Source organism: Urocitellus parryii, chromosome 5, assembly GCF_045843805.1.
Source record: "Urocitellus parryii isolate mUroPar1 chromosome 5, mUroPar1.hap1, whole genome shotgun sequence".
In the NCBI taxonomy this organism is placed as follows: domain Eukaryota; kingdom Metazoa; phylum Chordata; class Mammalia; order Rodentia; family Sciuridae; genus Urocitellus; species Urocitellus parryii.
The window spans coordinates 149,794,861-149,800,860 of record NC_135535.1 but is presented as its reverse complement, the minus strand read 5'-3'; the positions used below and the strand labels follow the sequence as shown (position 1 = coordinate 149,800,860).

The 6,000-nt window shown below is 43.5% G+C and overlaps 1 protein-coding gene across 3 annotated transcripts in view; it reads left to right on the top strand.

The window, feature by feature from the left end:
• The first annotated feature begins 1,167 nt into the window (after positions 1 to 1,167).
• The window catches only part of Rhobtb1 (Rho related BTB domain containing 1), a 72,670-nt gene continuing 67,837 nt past the window's right edge, over positions 1,168 to 6,000 (top strand). Inside the window, exons 1-2 of one of the 3 annotated variants that reach the window (XM_026393743.2) lie at positions 1,168 to 1,248; positions 3,978 to 4,028. The gene's annotated coding sequence lies outside the window, so the exon portion shown is untranslated. Of the gene's footprint in view, positions 1,249 to 1,620; positions 1,922 to 3,977; positions 4,029 to 6,000 lie in introns of those variants that run through there. The other 2 variants (XM_026393742.2, XM_026393744.2) reach the window with 2 other exon arrangements.

Sequence of the window (6,000 nt, the reverse complement as noted above, 5' to 3'; positions counted from 1 at the left end):
AAAGGAATATATATTGATTAAGCCTTTCAAAATGGAGTCATTTTTAAAATAGACTAAAGGAAGTCAGTTTGTGCCAAGTGAGTGATGGGACCCTTGTGTGTGTTGTAGTTCTTGAGACACCCCTACTTTACTTTTTACTGCCCTGTCTTCATGGTGTCAGAGTTTAGAGTCTTGATAACTCTGTTTCCAACAATAGTGCAGTGAGTATGGTTCAAACAGAGCAGGTTCCCCGTGATACCTTTCCTTGTAAAACATTTTCTCCGTGCCCATAGTGTTTACCTCTAAGAAGAGAATATATGTATAAACTAATGGAGGGAGAGTAGAAATGTTTAATGACCCGAAATTCATCGGGAATTCTAGGTGGAGAAAGTAATCCACCTGGGAAACTGAAGATGTTTTCCTGGAAAAGGCTGAGGGATGGAAAAGTTTATTTTCTTTTGAAATGCTTTCATGTTTGGGGGGGATGGGAGGCATGGGATGGAACAAATAAATGGCGCTTAAAATAAAATATGGCTCCTTTTCCCCCCTGCCTTTCCATATAGAGAAAGACCAAGGATACATTGGTGCTGTTTGTGTCTCAAGCCCTTGGTACTCAGCATCAATAAAGTTTATTAAATTATTATATCCTTTAAGAAAGCTGAACACAGTGGTCCTTTAATCGCCCAGTGGTCTGTTCAGGGGTTGTGAGTGAGGGGGTTTAAGGCATATGAATTTTAGCAGGATGACTAAAAGTTCCCGGAGGTCAGGAAATAGGTTGGTTGTATATACTGTCACCTCCTTAGAGCTTAGCAGGGTACCTAACATCCTGTAGGTACTCTATAAGCATTTACTATGTGAATGCATGGGGGGTGGGAGGACAGTCTATCTGGAAGAGTGTTAAATTTTGCATGGAGGGTAAGGCTTGTTTGGGGGCTTCCAAGAATTCTGACACTACCTGAGAGACCAGAAGTCAACTTCACCTCTTCACTCAGCCATTTGCAAGCGGTTGTAAATCTCGTCTTTACTTGAGTCCGGGGTAGAGGTGTGTGGCTACGCCCCGCTGTGTGGACACCTCCAGCCAAGTTGCAAGGGAAGGTGGTAGAGAGGCAAGAGCCAGCCAGCACGTGCAGCCGCCCAGGGGAGGAGGAGGCTGGGCTATCTCAGCCCTTAGTCAGCAGCTGGGCTCGGTTTTGAAACAAAAGCCAATGTCCTCCCTCGGAGTCCGCGGCCGGTCAGCTCCTAGGGGAAGAAAGCCATGCTACCCAGCCGGTTAGTGGCCCAACTTACTTTTCCAGAGCCTGGGACAAAGGGCCAACAGATGTGCGGGAATGGGTGGGGTTTGGGGAATGGGGGACGTGAGCAGAGATCTTTCAGACCCTCCCCTCGCGGCCTCTCGCTAGAAGGGCCGGGGTCTCTTCGGCTCTGCGCATGTTTGCCCCGGGTAGTCCGCTTCCGAGCCGAGGCCGCTCGGGTCTGCGCAAAGCCGAGGCACCTTTGCCACCCGCGCACCAGAGCTCAGACACACCAGGCCCTGGTTTCATGAATGAAATCCAATCGTGTGGATATAAATAGCCTCGAAGGCTGCTAACGTCACAGTGCGAGCTGCGGCCGCCACCGCGTCGGAGCTAGGTGCCGGGCTCTCGGTTCCGCCCGGCTGCACCGCCTGGGAGCGGGGTGGGGACAGGAGAAGGGGAGGGCTAACGGTGGAAAGGGGCGAGCCCCTCTCGCCCCGGACAGGGAAGAGCGGCAGCGGCTGGGCGAGCCGGCGAGACAGTGCCATGCTGCCTTTGTGCAAAGTTGGGCGGCGGGCGGCGCGCCGCGCGCAGGGGCCGCGCACACCCGCGACCGCGCGCAGCCGTGGCTGCTGCTGAGTGGCGGGGGCCCCCCGCTTCCCCCCTGGCCCTTGAAGGCGGAGAGAGCTCGCGTCTCGCTCGGCTTCAGGGTAGGTTCTGTGTCGTGAGTGCGCTACGGTATGAAACTTCTCCGAACAGCAGCCGCGGAGCCCCCACCGCCCTGGCTCCCGCGGGTGGCAGGTGGGGGCTCCTGGGGCCGTGCCAAACGGCCAGCAGCACCCCGAGAGTGAGTTGTGGGACAAAACTGCTGTAGGGGCCGCCCTCGCCTCTCGGTGAGGCCGGGTACCTTCCCATCAGAGGCAAGCAGAAGAGATTTCTAGGAGTGCCCGCCCAGCCGCGCCCCTAACTTGGAGCTGAGAAAATGTACAACGGCACCCTTAGCAGGCTGGCTGCGCCGGGAGGGGGTGGTGCCGCGCCTACAAGAAAGCTCTTTTTCTTCGAAGGACAGTGGTGGGGAACGGGAGGACCTAGAAAGGCGGATACGCTGGCCCTTTTGGCGCTTGCACCCCTTGAGAGTTGACTGGAGCCCACATTTGGCGATCCCTCCCTTCCACCCCAAACCCCGTGTCTATGGAGTCTGTTTTGAGTTGCTGTGACAACGGTAGGTGCTGCCATGAGGGGCTTGCACACACCTCACCTTGAATCTGTGTGCTCAGCTTTCGGGGAAAATACTCCCGGGGGAGAGAAGAGAAAACAATCTCCTCCCCCAAAAAGAAATGGAAGGAAAGCACAAGTGTGTAAAAAAATATATCATTAGATCCTACAGTTAGCTGTGTCGTTTCCATCCCCAGCAGTATCAAACATCTCAACTGAGGAGCAATGTCAATATTTAGACTTGGACAAGCCAGAAAGTTAGAAGAGAGCGCCAAGCGCAGGGTTTTGACTTGGCTTTGCACGTCAGCACACAAGCTGTGCCTCTGGAGCTGACTGTACACATTTGCTGGGGGAAAAATGCATGAAAGTTGATATATACACAGAAGCATCAAGATCTCGGAAACTCTAGGAAGTTAAGAAAAGTTTCCCTCACTTTGAACTCCTCCAACCTATGCTGTTCTGGGAGCCCTGTTGAACTTTAGCCAGATGCTCAGCTTGAGGTTTCATTGGTTTGGGGCCACCCCACCCCGAACTGGGGCTGTGCTGCATATTCTACAGGAAACATTCTAAACTGCAAAAGTAATACTAAGTGTTTAGTGATTTTCTTCTTTGTATGAGTCCTGTCATTATCATCAGATAGTAAAGAGTCAATAGGCCGTTAAACTGATATACAAACTCTATTTAGAAATTTGCATTTCTTTTCCAATAAGCTTTTAGATGCTTAGAGAGCCAGTGGATACTAGAAAATAAACACAAGCTCTTTGCAGCATAAATAACATCTGCAAACTGCTCCACAGGTAGAGTGGGCAGTAAATTGTTATATTAAACTAGGTTTCCTGGGAGATTCCTGGATCATATTTGGTCATATTAGTTCAACCAGTCAATCTCATTATGGAAGGCTTTGAAAAGTTATTGGGAAGCAATAAAATCATGGTCAATATTCTTCTTAACTTGCTTATTACTGTTAGTTGCCCAGCTTCTGAAGGTAGTGTAAATATTAAGTACACCTGGCAGTGTGTGATCACAGAGATAGGAATAGAAACACACATAACAGATTGATGTTATTGAAATAATAATGCAATTTATTAATTATACAAATATAATACGAAAAAACAGAATTGCTTTTGTTGGCATTTTGTGTGCTCAGTTATGCATATCATAAATTCAGTGATTATTCTCTTTATTCTGACATTCTAGACTTTAGTTGTGATTTTGTTGTCTAAAAATTCTATTTTGGAGGAATAGCAGGCCCACTTCTATAACTTGTGTATTGTAAACTGCCTATAAAGTTTTCACTGTTCCCATCCATGAGTTTGTGGCCAAATGCTTTTTTTTTTTTCTTTAATCATTCCAAAATGCTCAGAAATGTATTTTCACAAATGCTACAAAATGTTACCCTAGCTATTTCAAGATATATTTGACCCATAGAAATGCCACTTCTACACTGGCACTTAGCAGAAATAAAGTGGATTTTACCCTTTCTTGGGGAGAAGGGCAAACAACTGTGTTCCTGACAGTAAGATTTATAAAATATTTCTCTCTTTTGTGCAGGTAAGTCCAGCTGAGAGCAGGGTGTTCTCTTCTTCACTTCCAGCAAGCCAGGTCAGTGTCTTTGTGCAAACCCATGACCACAGATAGACTGATGACATTCTGTGTCTTAATTCTGAACATGCATTTTAGAACAGGTTTCTTAGTCATTTGTCTTAAAAGGATTTGTTTTTGTCATTTTGTGTGCTCAGTTATGCATATCACAAGCTCAGTGATTATTCTCTTTATTCTATGAGTAAACTGGTATTAAAACAAGCCTTGAATCAGTTTGTCTTTTGTAAAACTTTTTTTTTTCCCACTTTGGAGATTCTGTCTGGTGAGACTAGGGGGATCTGGAGACTCAATAATTGAGGTTTACTTCTGTCTTGATCTTAGCACTCTGGACCTGTAAAGAACTTGAAACAATAATAATTGATATTTATTTAGCATGAACTTAGACAGTGTGCTCCATTCTGTACATTTATGTTTTCATTCTGCCTTAAAAAAAAAAAATTCCCATGAAGTGAAACTACTCTTTTGACCCCAGGCTATAAGGAAGGAGTTGGAAGTTCTATAGTTCTACATTTAATCCCTATACTAAATAGCACAAATAGGATTTTTTTTGAAGTTCTGTCTTAATCCAAGACATAAACTACTTCTTCAAAAATTCTTCTCTACCAGGGAAATTTTAGACAAAGAAATATTAAGTGATTTGTCTAGGACAACTTAATAATTGCAGTTTATATAATAACATTCAATAGCCCAGCCACTGCAAAAGAATAAATTCCACTCTTTTAGGTAAAACAGTGAAAATAATATAAGTATTTATGTATACTTTCTAGCATAACTCTGTCAAAAATGAGAAGTATTTTATCATGAGATCTCTGGCTTCAAGAATTTTATAAACAGATTTAAAAAGCAAAATACTAAACATTCATATATGAAAAAATAGAGAATAAATCAAGATAGAGCAAGTCAGAAGGCCAAATTGGGAGCCAGTGGTATATTTACAAAAAGTTCATCATTTTCCACTCTGTGGGATTACTTTGCAATTCCATGTATGTATGAAGAAACTTTCCAAGCACGTGTTTTGTCTGAATAGATGATAAATGAGTGAAAGTTTGGGAAAAGAGAATGTAGAAATTTCAACCCGATGGGGAGAGATTATGCAGTTGTCCAGAGCCATTAGGTTAAAATATCTCAATGACATTGCTTCAAAAGCTTCATAACAAAATCATGGACTGATTGACTCTGCACAGCATCTTTGAAAAAACACTATAATTTGGTATGATGTTTACAAGTGTTATATTCCTTCTGGAGCCTCAGTTTGTCTGAAAGGTGCTACAGAAATAGATTTGGACACATAATACCAAAGTCCTGGAAATGGGTAACATCTGAAGTTTAAGCAGGATGTTTTTAGTCTGTGTCTGAATTAACAACCCTCTCTTACCCCCTTTTCCCTCCCCCTCCTTTTTTTGAGGGGTGGGTAGAATAATTTGTAACAGTTGTTAATCCTTCTTAGGGAGTTTTCTATAAAGGAGTAATAAAAAATGAAATAGGAAACAACTTACTAAAGAAGACCTTTAGATAATTATCTTTTTAATGTCCACATACCCCCAACTCAAGCTAAAAGCTCTAAAAATGTAGTTAGTCAAGAGGCATTTTTAAGCATTTAAGGGGTTGTTGAACACATCCTCTATAGGAGCTTTGTCCTGTAAAAGTTGCTCATCATGGATTGTTAGAAAATAAATCATATTCCAAAAGAGCACTATTATTATCAGGAAGATCCCTTTACAGGCCAACACCTGCCAACCAATATATGGTTAGTTTTGATAGTGGTGTGTCATAAAAACATCAATATTACAGCTCTAAACCCATAATTTATTTAAAGCAATAAAATTATACTGCCAATTACATAATGTTAGAGCCAAAAGAAATTTGGAGATTAGCATGGTATCTCTAATAATTATCACTTAATTAGTAATCAATCACTTGTTTCCTTTTTTGAACTTCAGAAGGCTTTGGTTAATAGGCATCACTTGCCTCT